Here is a 13753-nt window from a genome sequence, read left to right as displayed (position 1 = left end):
GATATGTAAAATCCTGTGAAACCTGCTATGCTAAGAATGCTCTTAGTTAAATGATAAAGGCCCAAGCAGGGAATAAGTTTGTTTCCCAAAATTTTGTAGCCTTTCACCTCGTAGACTCTGATTCAGAAGAAGACCTAATAGTTCTTTGTATGCTATCTACTGTTTTATCCTTACTGCCTAACAATGATTAATAAGCTGTACTTGTATTTCTGTGCAAATTAAACCCAATAAAACCTGTCTAGGCAAGGGTCAGCACGCTCTTCCCTTGAGAGAACAGCCAAGCCACTCTGAGATGCTCCCCCCTTGAGGGAGTAGCCATGCTGTCCCTTTTCCTCCACGAGACTCGATAATCCCTGTGAATTTGTTTCATATCTCTTCCATGATGCCACAGGCACTGCAGGCTGTTGCACACATCACTGTACCTCATCAAAAGCTTTTTCCCCATCTATGATATGATCATGTGATTTTGTCTTTGCTTTTGTTTATGTGATGTATTACATTTACTGATTTGCAAATATTGAACGATCCTTGCATCCCTGGGATAAATTCCACTTGGTCATGGGGTGTGATCTTTTTAATGTATTGTGAGATGTGGTTTGCCAATATTCTGTTCCTCAACAGAACAGACTCTCAACATTTTAGTGTCTCTATGTTCATCAGTGATATTGGCCTGAAGTTTTCTTTCTTTATTGTGTCTTTGTCTGGTTTGGGGATTAGGATGATGCTGGCTTCATAAAAAGAGTTTGGGAGTCTTCCATCATTTTGGATGTTTTGGAATGGTCTGTGAAGGATGGGGGTTAGCCCTTCCTGAAATGCTTTGTAGAATTCCCCTGTGAAACCATCTAGTCCTGGGCTTTTGTGTGTCAGGAGGTTTTTTTTTTATTATTATTCTGCTTCAATTTCATCTGCTATTAATGGTCTGTTCAAGCTTTCTGCTGCTTCTTCATTCAGTTTTGGAAGATTATGTTTTCCTAGAAATTTGCCAATTTCATCTAGGTTTTCAAATGTCTTGGCATACAGTTCTTCATAGTAATTTCTTACAATCTTTCCTATTTCTGTGGTGTCAGGTGTAATCTCTCCTCTTTCATTTCTGATTGTGTTTATTTGTGTCCTCTCTCTTTTTTTCTTGATGTCTCTGCCTAAAGCCTTGTCTATTTTGTTTATCTTTTCAAAGAACAAGCTCCTGGATTCACTGATCCTTAGAATTGTGCTTTTAATCTCTATGTCATTTAGTTCTGCTCTGATCTTGTTTATCTCATTCCTTCTACTTGGTCTGGGCTGTATTTGTTGTTGTTCTTTGAGTTCTTGTGGGCAGAGAGTTAGGTTGCTTGTTTGAAATGTTTCTATCTCTTTTAGGTAGGCCTGTATCACTATGAACTTCCCTCTCAGGACTGCCTTCGCTGTTTCCCATAAATTTTGGGTTTTTGTGAGTTCATTTTCATTTGTTTCCAAACACATTCTGATTTCTTCTCTAATTTTATTCTTGACCCATTCATTGTTTAATAGCATGCTTTTCAATTTTCATGATTTTGAATTTTGGGGGGTTTTTTCCTTGTGCTTGGTTTCCAGCTTCATTCCCTTATGATCTGAGAAAATGCTTGGTATGATTTTGATTTTATTAAATTTGTTGAGGCTTGTTTTGTGTCCTGTCATGTACTCTATCTTTGAAAATGTTCCATGCGCATTGAGAAAAATGAGTATTTTGCTTCTCTGGGATGAAGGGCTCTATATATATATCAGTTAAATCCATTTCATCTAGGGCGTTGTTCAATGCCACCAAATATCTCTGTTGATATTTTGTTTGGAAGATCTGCCTATTTTTTATAGTTGGGTGTTAAAATCTCCTACTATAATTGTGTTGCTATCAATATCTTTCTAAAGTCCTCTAAGATATCCTTTATATATTTGGGTGCCCCTATGTTGGGTGCACATATATTTACAATGTTTATGTGCTTTTGCTGGATTCTTCCCTTGAGTATTATGAAGTGACCTTCTGGATCTCTCTTTATGGCCCTTTTTTTGAAGTCTTTTTTGTCTAATATGAGTATTGCTACCCCGACTTTTTTTTCCTGACCATTTTCTTGGAAATTTTGTTTTTACCCCTTCACTTTCAGTCTATGTAGGTCTTTTGTCCTGAGGTGGGTCTCTTGTAGGCAGCATATGTGTGGATCATGCTTTCTTATCCATTCAGTGCATCTATATCATTTGATTGGAGCATTTAATCCATTTACATTTAAGGTTATTATTGATAGGTACTTATTCATTGCCATTTTTGTACCTGTGTTCCTCTCTGCCTCTCTCTTTTCCTTCCTTTCCTTAAAACAGTCCCTTTAGCATTTCTTGCAGAGCTGTTTTGGGGGAGGTATATTCTTTTGCATGGGAACCTCTTTATTTGGCCTTCTATCTTGATTGTGAGCCTTGCTTAGCAAAGTAGCCTTGGTTTCAGGCCTCTGGTTCTCATTTCTTGGAATATTTCTTGACATTGTTCTCTGGCTCTGAGTGTTTCCATTGAGAAGTCAGCTGCTATCCTTACCGGGGCTCCCTTGTGTGTTACTTCCTTTTTCTCCCTTGCTACCTTTAAGATTCTCTCTTTGTCTTAGAATTTTGCCATTTCAATTATGATGTTTCTTGAAGTGGGCCTCTTTGGGTTCTTCTCGATTGAGACTCTGCGTTTCCTGGATTTGTGTGACTTTTTCTCTCATCACATTAAGGACATTTTCCATCATTACATTTTCAAATAGGTTTTCTATCCCTTTCTCTTCTTCTTCTCCTTCTGATAACCCTATTATTTGGATATTATTACATTTCATATTGTCCTGCATTTCTCCTCATCCTTCTTTATTCTTTCTGAGCTTCTTTTCCTTTTCTTGCTCTTTCTCAGTGTTTTTTTTTAAGATTCTTATTTATTTTTATTTTTATTTTATTTATTTATTTATTTTTTAAAATTGATTATGCTGTTACAGTTGTTCTATTCCCCCCTTCATTCCCCTCCACCCTGCCCCCCCATCCCCACCATTACCCCCCTTTAGTTTATGTCCATGTGTCTCAAGTCCTTTAGGTTCTATATTTCCCATGCTATTCTTGCCCCCCCCTCTATTTTCTATCTACTGTCTATGCTACTTATTTTCTGTACCTTCTCCCCCCTTCTCCTCCTCCCACTCCCCTGTTGCTAACCCTCCTTGAGATCTTCATTTCTGTTTCCACTCCTGATCTAGCTGTCCTTTTAGTTTGCTTTCGTTTTAGGTGTGGTTGTTAATAACTGTGAGTTTGTTGTCCTTTCACTGTTCATGTTTCTTTAACTTCTTTTTCTTAGATAAGTCCCTTTAACATTTCATATAATAAGGGCTTGGTGATGATGAACTCCTTGAATTTGATCTTATCTGAGAAGCACCTTATCTGTCCTTCCATTCTAAATGAAAGTTTTGCTGGATAGAGCAATCTTGGTTGTAGGTCTTTAGATTTCATGATTTGAAATATTTCTTTCCAGCCCCTTCTTGCCTGTAAGGTCTCTTTTGAGAAATCTGCTGACAGTCTGATGGGGACTCCTTTGTAGGTGATTGTCCCCTTAGCTCTTGCTGCTTCTAGGATTCTCTCCTTCATTTTAATTTTGGCTAATGTAATGATGATGTGCCTTGGTGTGTTTCTTCTTGAGTCCAACTTTTTTGGTACTCTCTGAGCTTCTTGGATTTCTTGGAAGTCTATTTCCTTTGCCAGATTGGGGAAATTTTCTTTTATTATTTGTTCAAATAAGTTTTCCACTGGTGGCTGTGCCTTTCCCCCTTCTGGTACCCCTATAATTCGGATATTGGAGCGTTTAAAGATGTCTTGGAGGTTCCTAAGGCTCTCCTCATTTCTTTGAATTCTTGCTCCTTGACTCTTTTCTGTTTGGCCATTATTTGCTTTCTTCTGGTCCACTCCATTGATTTGAGTCCCAGTTTCCTTTTCATCGCTATTGGTTTCCTGCGGAATTCCATTCATTTCCATTAGTTTAGCCTTCATATGTTTCTCTAATTTGTGGCTATAATCAACCAGATCTGTGAGGATCCTGATGACCAGTGTTTTAAACTGTGCGTCTGAGAGTTTTGCTATTTCTTCGTCGCTTAGATTTATCTCTGGGGCTTTGAGGTCTTCTTGCGACATTTTTGGTTTGTTCTGACCCTTTAAGTATGAGAAGCGGCGCCTTGGACTCCCAGGTCGCTGGGTTGTGACGCTGTATGTGGAGGCGTGGTCAGAGCAGGGAAATGGCGGCGCCCTCTCCCGCCGTGGCCAGTCCAACTGCCCACTCCCTCACCTGTCCGCTCGCGAGCAAATAGGCGACCGCAGTCAACACGCAGTACTGCCTCCCCACTGTCTCCTCTGCAGTCGCTCACCTGGTGGGTTGCTCGGTCGCTCACTAGGTCCAATCCTGCGTTTGGAACCCGTGTGTCTGGATTCGCGCGTCTGGATTCCGTGCCTGGGTCCGTCCTACCGAGTCCTCCTGTGCAACCCCTCACCAGCCGCCGGTTTCGCCCCTTACCGGTCGGGCTGAAGCATTTGTTGTTAACGGACTTCCGAAAAGTTCAATTTTCTGTGTTCTGGTTGTGTTTTCTGATGCTAATATTTAGTTGTCCCTAAACTTGGTTGTGTGAGAAGGCATGGCACATCCACCTATACCTCCATCTTGGCGGAAGTCTTCTTTCTCAGTGTTTTTTTCTGCTTTGTCTTCCAGCTCACTGGTCCAATCTTTTGCTTCATTGATCCTGATTTTGATTCTTTCTACTGTGTTCTTCAGCTCCAAAATTGTATTCTTCATTTCCTCTTGCCCCTTGTTGATAGTTTATTTCCTTTTTCATGTTGATATACCTTGCTGTGAGTTCACTGTAGTTTCCCTGTAGTTTCTGGTAGCTCATTGTGAGCTCTTTGAACTTCCTGATAACCAGTGCTTTGAACTCCATATCTGATAGTTGAGTTGCCTCTATTTTATATAGCATTCTTTCTGAGGCTTCCTCCTTTCCTTTCATTTGAGGATTGTTTCTTTTTTTCCCATTATTTGTGAGACTATTCTTGTTAGCCTCAGCTTCTTGAATTGATTTCTCCTGGCTCCCTGAGTTTATGGTGTGAACTTCTGTTGTAGAAGATCTGTGAGATTCAGTGGTGCAGTTTGCTTGATCTCATGAGCTCACTGGTCTTGGGCTGTTGTTTAAGTTGGCTCTGTGTCTGTCTTTGGGTTTTGATTGTCTTGGGGTATTTCTTTGGTGGTTCCTTCCCACCAGTTGGTTAACTGAGGGTCACTCTGTCCACCATCTCTTGTATTTTGTTGTGGTGGTGAGGGCTGGTTGTGTCTGAGCTTGTTCTTCCGTGTTTACAAGGTTTTGAAGATTCTCTCTTGCTCTTGTTCAGTTGTGTAGAGAGTTGTAGAGTTTTTTTGTTCTTGGTAACTTCTCCACCATTTAGTTGTATTTCCAGATAGGTCCTGGATTGAGGTTAGTGTGGCTTCCACTCCCTCCTTCACCATCTTTTTTTGTTATCTGTTGGTGGTTCCTTTTGTCGTTGGGTTTCCTCTTCTAGCAGGTATGCTGGTGTTCACAACTTTCACCTACTGGTCTCAGCTGTTGGGAGGCCCATCTTTGCGTCCAACTCTGGTCTTTTCACAGTTACAGGGGTTTCTTTTGTCTCATGTCTGGTTTTTCAATGTCCACTAGAATTTCTGGTCTCTTATCTTCATATATGCTGGGGTACTGCTGGCTCTTTGCTCTATTCCTCCATAGATCTGCTAGGTTTTTCTTCCATGTGTAGGAGGAAGTGGATTCCTCTCCCTCTTACCTCACTGCCATCTTCCTTCTTTAGACATCTCTTTGCTGATAAATGTAATCTTTAAAAAAAATTACATATGTTCAACTTTTAAAAATTTTGAGGTCAACCCATTTTAAAGATGAACAAATTAAGAGATTGATTCACTTGTCCTAAAGGTAAAAATCAGGAAGTCCCAGGACTGGGGTATGAGCACCATGTACTAGAGGCCCATGTCCAGTACTACTTCTATCATTATACAAGTGCTTTAAAATTTGAAGTGCAGGGTTTTGCTGCACATCCTCAATCACCATGAAAATATGTTTAATAAGATAGATATACTCTTCTCCATTGTTCTGCCAAGAAAATGTGTGTGCTAGACAGCACCTGTTGGTGAAAATGCCCCTCCTGGAAATCCACATGGCATCTACCATCCCTACAACCATCTTCCGAGGGCATACATTTGCAAAGGCTTTAAATAACATGACCCTCTGGTGTGGCTTCTGCTACATTTTAGTGGTTAGAGGGAAGGGTTTTAAAGTTAGTCAGAGCTGACTTTGAGTCCTAGCTCTGTCATTATTTAACTTCTCTGAGTCTTTGTTTCCTGAGATTTCCTCTAACCTGAGTTCCTGACATAAGTCAAGTGACAGGTAAATAATATTGTTGGTGCTATTTTGGTTTTTGTTGTTGTTTCAGTGCCAGGTAAGTATTTGACTCAAAGATGCATGAAGACCAAAAACTATTGAGGTGGGCCTGGCATAAGGAGCCAAGCAATGGAGGTGCTTTCTCCTTCATAGTGACAGGTTGGTCCCACAACACACACTCTGTTTGTGAATACAAGATGTGTAGAGAGTTGGAATTCAGTGAGACAGAAGTTGAAAATCCTTATTAAAGAAAATGAGTCCATAAAGTAGTAGGAACTAAGCAGGCAGAATCTGTGAAGAACAGAAAAGAGCAGAGAAAACTTTGTGGGCAGCACAAAACAAAGAATCTGAAAGATAATTAAAATAACAAGCATGACAAGGCACAAAAGTGTTCTGAGGGAATAAAGCCCAGCTTTCCTCGGAGGCCTCCTTTGTAGCTGCTGCAGTAATCTCAGCCCTCTGTCCATTACATGAGCTAAGTACATCTATCTCTGCACCCAAAAGCTCTCAACATTTGAAAGACCAATTAGGAGAGAAATTGTCTGTCTTAAAGCCAAGTAAACCAGAATTAGATTAAGCAGAAAGATAAATATCCAAGTTAATACAAAAAAAGAGCTAATTTTAGTGTTATAATCTTCTTAAACTTGTCAATCAGAAACTGATTTTTCAGTGAAAAATTATTTCTAAATTTAAAGAATTATTTGTAGGATTTTCCTAGCTATTCACACACAGTAAATTTCTGAAATTGTTCCACACAGCCAACAACTGAGGCATTGATGGTGAGTATCCAAATGGAAAACCCAACCACGAGTGGAAAAAATAGTCTTCAAAGCCTACCCAGCCCTGGCTGGATGACTCAGTTGGCTGAAGGATCATCATGTAAAACAAAAAGATGGGTGTTCGATTCCCAGTCAGGGCACATACCTAGGTTGCAGGTTACGTTGTGGTCACAGCATATACAGGAAGAAACATATAGATGTTTCTCTCTCACACTGTTGTTTTCCTCTCTCTCTCTCTCACTCTCTCTTTTCTCTCTCTCTCTCTCTCTCTGTCTTTCCCCCCCTCCCCATTCTCTTTCTTTAAAATCAATTGAAAAAATATTCTCAGGTGAGGATTTTAAAAAAAAAGTCTACCCAAAGGTAAGCCAATCTGAAAAGTGACAGTAAGTAGCCCACATACTAAAAGGTCTAAACCTAGACCAAGAATTTGTCTTGAAATACAATAAAACTACCATTTTAATTATTTATGTTTTTTACATAATAAAAACTGATGAATAAACAGAGAGTTCTTTTTCATGACTCCTTAGAGGTGTTCAGCAGCTTCAAGACAAACCTGAACATCTCTTTCACAGCCAGTGGCTTCCAGATACACATTGAAGTAAGTGATACATACAAAACTTTAATAATAAACGTCTAGCCGCAGAAGTTTCTGCTGATGCTCTAGGGGAAGAAAGAAAGAGCTATGTGTTTTGAATCAGTAGTGGGAACAACAAACAAGGTTTCCGCATGAAGTAGGGAGTCTTAACTCATGGCTCTGTCCACCCACTGCTGAACAAGGGGCATTCCTGTTATACAGCGAGGAGGACTGCAGATCTGTTCAGCATTGCACTGTGGATGCCAATCTTAGTGCTCCCAGCTTGGTCATTGCCAAAAAAATGGAGAAAGATATTCCTGGTCTCACTGATACTACTTTGACTCGTGACCTGGGGCCAAAAAGCACTAGCAGAATCTGTAAACTTTGCAGTCTCACTAAAGTAGATGATGTCCACCAATAAGTTTTGATAAAACCCCAAAACAAAGAAGGTAAAAAATCTAGGACCAAAGCACCCAAGATTCAGTGTCTTGTTACTCCACAGGTCCTACAACAAAAATGTTGGCTTCTTGCTCTGATGAAACAATATACAGAAACTAAGACAAATAGGGAAGATACTGCAGAATATGCTAAGTTTTTGGCTAAAAGGATGAAGTAAGGCCAAGAAAAACACCAGAAACAGATTGCCAAGAGACATAGGCTGCTCTCTCAGAAAGCTTCTACCTCTGAGTCCAGCCAAAAATGAGATTTTTTAAGAGTAACAAATAAGGAAGGAAGGAAGGAAGGAAGGAAGGAAGGAAGGAAGGAAGGAAGGAAGGAAGGAAGGAAGGAAGGAAGGAAGGAAGGAAGGAAGGAACTGTTTCATGTCTAGTTTATAAAGAATCAGAAAATCTAAAAGCCATTGCTATCAGATAATATAATGCTTGATTCTTAGCAGCTGAAGTTTTGAATGTTACATACATATTTCCTCAGGCTATATTTTAAACAATACTTAAACTATGTGAGTTCCTTTGGCTTTTATTCTCACCATGAAGGTAATGAAAATACTGCTGGATATCCAGAAAAAGTTGAACCACAGGTTATTTGAATAACTGGAAGTTAATATTATTATATGCTTATTTTGAAATGAATCTTACATGTTCTTTTCTAGATGTTTTCTTAGAAGCAGATTACTACTACAGGCAACTCTTAAGGGTTGCATAAAATTATATCTGCTACAATTCAGAAAAATATCAGTAGGTTGTGAACAAGGACCATATTTACTTTGCTGCATTTAAAATAATGTCACAGTGCCTATAACATGTAAACAGTAGACAGGCTTTGTTCTGTTGGATTTATATTAACCTTTACAAGCTATGCAGAATTAGATTATGAAAATAAATTGAAAATGGCATCGCCTTAGACTTACTTTGTACTCTGCATTTTCTTAAGCTTTTATGTGACTGTCAAATATTAGTTCAGGACTCTATTTTTATTTGTAGTATTTTATCTTTTTCTTTTTTTTTTCTGAAAAGTTAAGCACTAGTCTTCAGAGGAAATGTGTGACTATTACATCCAGAACACAACTTTTTTCCTGAATGGTTAATGTTCAAATATGAGCACAAATACCAAATGGAAAAAAGGGGAAAAAAGAATTCAAGTTGCTCAATAATAAGGGTTTTTCCATCTGCTGGTACAATACTAACTTGGTTTGCATTCACTTAGAGCCAATACAATTAAAACTCTATTTGAAGTGAAATGTTTCAGAAAACTAAAACTAGAAACCTGAGAAAAACTTCTATGGATTACATCCATCTCTCAAATAGGAAAGTTTTTATATTTGTACAAATGTGAGTGCATGATGACACAAAGATATTAAATATATTTGGAAAAAATCTAAAATCATATTCATTTAAGTAATTCTAATGAAGACTATATGTGGACATTTACTAGAATTTAGAGTTTTGATTAAATAAAATGTATCTAAATAACATACTGGGATAATTGTTACAAAGGATAAAATGGGGAACCACTGGTGAGGGAACAATTTGGCATCAGTTGACAAGGACACAAGTTTGAATGGCTAATCCACTGACACCAAAGAACAAGTGATGAAGAGAAATAGCTTAGCAGTCACTAGCAACAGCACCTTAAAGAATAGCAGAAGTCTTGCACACTAAAATAAGTGTAAAGAAGAAAGGAGTACCCAGAGACAATGAGAATTCATGAGAATAAACTTCAAGTAAATTCATGCATATGGTGCCAAATGGGTACTAGACTTATTGTAGACATAACTTGTAAACTACATAAATTTCTAATCAACACTTTACACCTGAAACTATTATAAAATCATATTTAATGTCAACTGTAATTAAAATATAACAATAAAATAAAATTAGGAACAATAAGAATCATGAACAATAATAGAGTTCCTTTGATAAAAAGGCATCCTTTGATAAAAAGAGGTTCTACTCAAATATAATATGCATAATATTAAGAAGTAGTTTTCCAGGGTAATCTTCCCTTTTGTCCTGAAAGCACTGCTAAAATGGGCATCTCTTGGTGTATAAAAGCTTCTCAAGGAAGAGAGCCATGGCTTACTCCTGATGCCTACCTCACATTTTGCATATGATAGATAATCTACAAGTATCTGTTTACCTTAACAGAATTGATCCAAAAATTCCACCTTCTAAACTAATATTGCTTTGTTATTGTACATTCCCTTCAATAAGAGTAAACTTAGTAAAAAAAAGTTTGTTTCTTTATCTTTTTTTCCTTGAAAGCTTACAATAATGTCAAACCTTAATTTATTCTTTAATAAATCATGGCCAGTATAATTGATGAAGAAGACTACTTCACCCTAGTCTGAAGCATGACTAAATATGCTTCCTTCTTTGCTCCTTTACCAGTAGGACAGTGGCCTCCAAAGAGAAGGACATATAGCCTGGACGTGGCAAGGTGATACACTGAAGTCTAGGAAGAAAATATTAGAACCTCTATTTCTATTTATTTTTCTTCTCATCCCTTAAGATATATGACTTGTGTGCATGATTTATAATAGATGATGTTTTAACCCATTAACAAATGCATATAATTTATAAATGAATAAGTATATTTGATGTGCAAAGAACTAATGGCACAATTCAAAAAGTTTGAAAACCAAGGACTTCCACCAGATGGAGGCGTAGGTGGAAGCACTGCACCTTCTCGCACAACTAAGCTTAAAAACAACAAAGTTTTAGCATCAAAAATGCAGCCAAACCACAGACAATTGAACTACAAAGAAGTCTGACAATAACGAACCCTACAGCCAAATCGGTAAGAGGGGCAGAGAGAGCAGCGGAGCAGGGTTGGGCAGAAAAGATCCACCAGACTGGCTCGGGTGTGCAACCCAGATGCAGTGGCAGCCGTGGGCAGATCCCAGGTGTGGAGAAGTGGGTGGACCCATTGAGGGTGCAAGGCGGTGGAACCACTGAGGGCTGACCACGGTCACACATTCGCATGCAGATAAACTGGTGAAGGAGCTAACAGTGAGATGGACCGCGCAGGCCCCAGTGGCAGGAAACAGCAGAGGGAACTGCCATTGTCCCTCTCTGACCCCGCCCGCACATACAACATTACAAACCAGTGACCTGGGTGGCCCCGTCCTGGTGCACACCTAAGGCTCCGCTCCTCATACCTAACAAGCACGAACAGATCAAAACATGGCTCAAGAACAACTCAGACCCCTGAGCCAATAAATCTAAGTGATGAAGAAATAGGCCAACTTTCAGATGCACAGTTCAAAACACTGGTGATCAGGATGCTCACAGAACTGGTTGATTTTAGTCACAAATTAGAGGAACATATGAAGGCTAAACTCATTGAAATGAAGGGAAATGCACAGGAAACCAATAGCAATGGAAAGAAACTGGGACTCGGATCAAAGGAGTGGACAAGAAGGAGGAAAAAATGACCAAACAGAAAAGGATGAAGAAACAAGATTTCAAAAAAATGAGGAGAGGATTAGGAACCTTCAGGACATCTTTAAACATTCCAACATCCGAATTATAGAGGTACCAGAAGGGGAAGAGGAACAGCCACGAGTGGAAAACTTATTTGAACAAATAATAAAGGAGAAGTTCCCCAATCTGGCAAAGGAAATAGACTTCCAGGAAATCCAGGAAGCTCAGAGAGTCCCAAAGAAGTTGGACCCAAGAAGGAACACACTAAGGCACATTATCATTACATTAGCCAAGATTGAAATGAAGGAGAGAATCCTAGAAGCAGCAAGAGGTAAGGGGACAGTCCCCTTCAAAGGAGTTCCCATCAGACTGTCAGCGGATTTCTCAAAAAACACCTTACAGGCAAGAAGGGGCTGGAAAGAAGTATTCCAAGTCATGAAATTTGAAGACCTACATACAAGATTGCTCTATCCAGCAAAGCTTTCCTTTAGAATGGAAGGGCAGATAAAGTGCTTCTCAGACAAGATCAAATTCAAGGAGTTCATCATCACCAAGTCCTTATTACATGAAATGTTAAAGGGACTTATCTAAGAAAAAGAAGATAAAAAAGATGAACAGTGAAAGGACAGCAAACTCACAGTTATTAACAACCACACCTAAAACAAAAGCAAATTAAGAGGACAGCTAGATCAGGAGTGAACCATAGAAATGAAGATCAAATGGACCTATCAATAATAGCCTTAAACGTAAATGGACTAAATGCTCCAATCAAAAGACACAGAATAGCTCAATGGATAAGAAAGCATGGCCCACACATATGCTGCCTACAAGAGACCCACCTCAGGACAAAAGACCAACACAGATTAAAAGTGAAAGGCTGGAAACAAGTTTTCCAAGCAAACGGACAAGAAAAAAAAGCTGGGGTAGCAATTCTCATATCAGACAATAGACTTCAAAAATAGTGCCATAAAGAGAGACCCAGAAGGTCACTTCATTATACTCAAGGGAAGAATCCACCAAGAAGACATTAACATCATAAATATAGATGCACCAAACATAGGGGCACCCAAATATATCAACAAAATGTTAGAGGACTTCAAGAAAGATATTGACAGCAACACAATTATAGTAGGAGAGTTTAACACCCCACTGTCAAAAATGGACAGATCTTCCAAACAAAATATCAACAAAGATATTGAGGCACAAAACAACACTTTAGATGAAATGGACTTAACTGATATATATAGAGCCCTTCATCCTGAAGAAGCTAAATACACATTCTTTTCAAACTCACATGGAACATTTTCAAAGATAGACCACATGATAGGACACAAAACGAGCCTCAAAATAATCAAGAAAATTGAAATCATACCAAGCATCTTCTCTGACCACAAGGGACTGAAATTGGAAACCAATCACAAAGGAAAAAACCCAAAGCACCCAAAATCATGGAGACTGAATGGTATGCTATTAAACAATAAATAGGTCAAGAATGAAATTACGGAAGAAATCAAAACGTTTCTGGAAACAAATGAAAATGATCTCACAACAACCCAAAACTTATGGGACACAGCCAAGGCAGTCCTGAGAGGGAAGTTTATAGCAATACAGGCCTACCTAAAGAAAACAGAAACATTTCAAACAAACAAGCTAACCCCGCGCCTGCAAGAACTCGAGGAACAACAACGAAGACAGACCAGAGCAAGCAGAAGGAAGGCAATAACCAAGATCAGAGCAGAATTAAATGACATAGAGACTAAAAGCACAATTCTAAGGATCAATGAATCCAGGAGTTGGTTCTTTGAGAAGATAAACAAAATAGACAAGCCTTTAAGTAGGCTCATCAAGAAAAGAAGAGAGAGAACACAAATAAACACAATCAGAAATGAAAGAGGAGAGATTACAACTGATACCACAGAAATAGAAGGGATTGTAAGAAATTACTATGAAGAACTGTATGCCAAGAAATTTGAAAACCTATGGGAAATGGACACATTTTTAGAAAAATACAATCTTCCAAAACTCAATGAAAAAGAAGCAGAAAATCTAAATACACCAACAACAGCAAAAGAAATTGAAGCAGTAGTCAAAAAACTCCCATCCCAC

At 38.7% G+C, this 13753-nt stretch overlaps 1 pseudogene; it reads left to right on the top strand.

Moving 5' to 3' along the window:
• Positions 1-7682: 7682 nt before the first annotated feature.
• Positions 7683-8469, top strand: LOC128626049 (40S ribosomal protein S6-like; annotated as a pseudogene).
• The last annotated feature ends 5284 nt before the right edge of the window (positions 8470-13753 follow it).

This window comes from Artibeus jamaicensis, unplaced genomic scaffold (assembly GCF_021234435.1).
Source record: "Artibeus jamaicensis isolate MK-2021 breed Jamaican fruit bat unplaced genomic scaffold, CSHL_Jam_final scaffold_1964, whole genome shotgun sequence".
In the NCBI taxonomy this organism is placed as follows: Eukaryota; Metazoa; Chordata; class Mammalia; order Chiroptera; family Phyllostomidae; genus Artibeus; species Artibeus jamaicensis.
The sequence above is the reverse complement of the archived record's forward strand: the minus strand, read 5'-3'. Positions and strand labels throughout refer to the sequence as shown.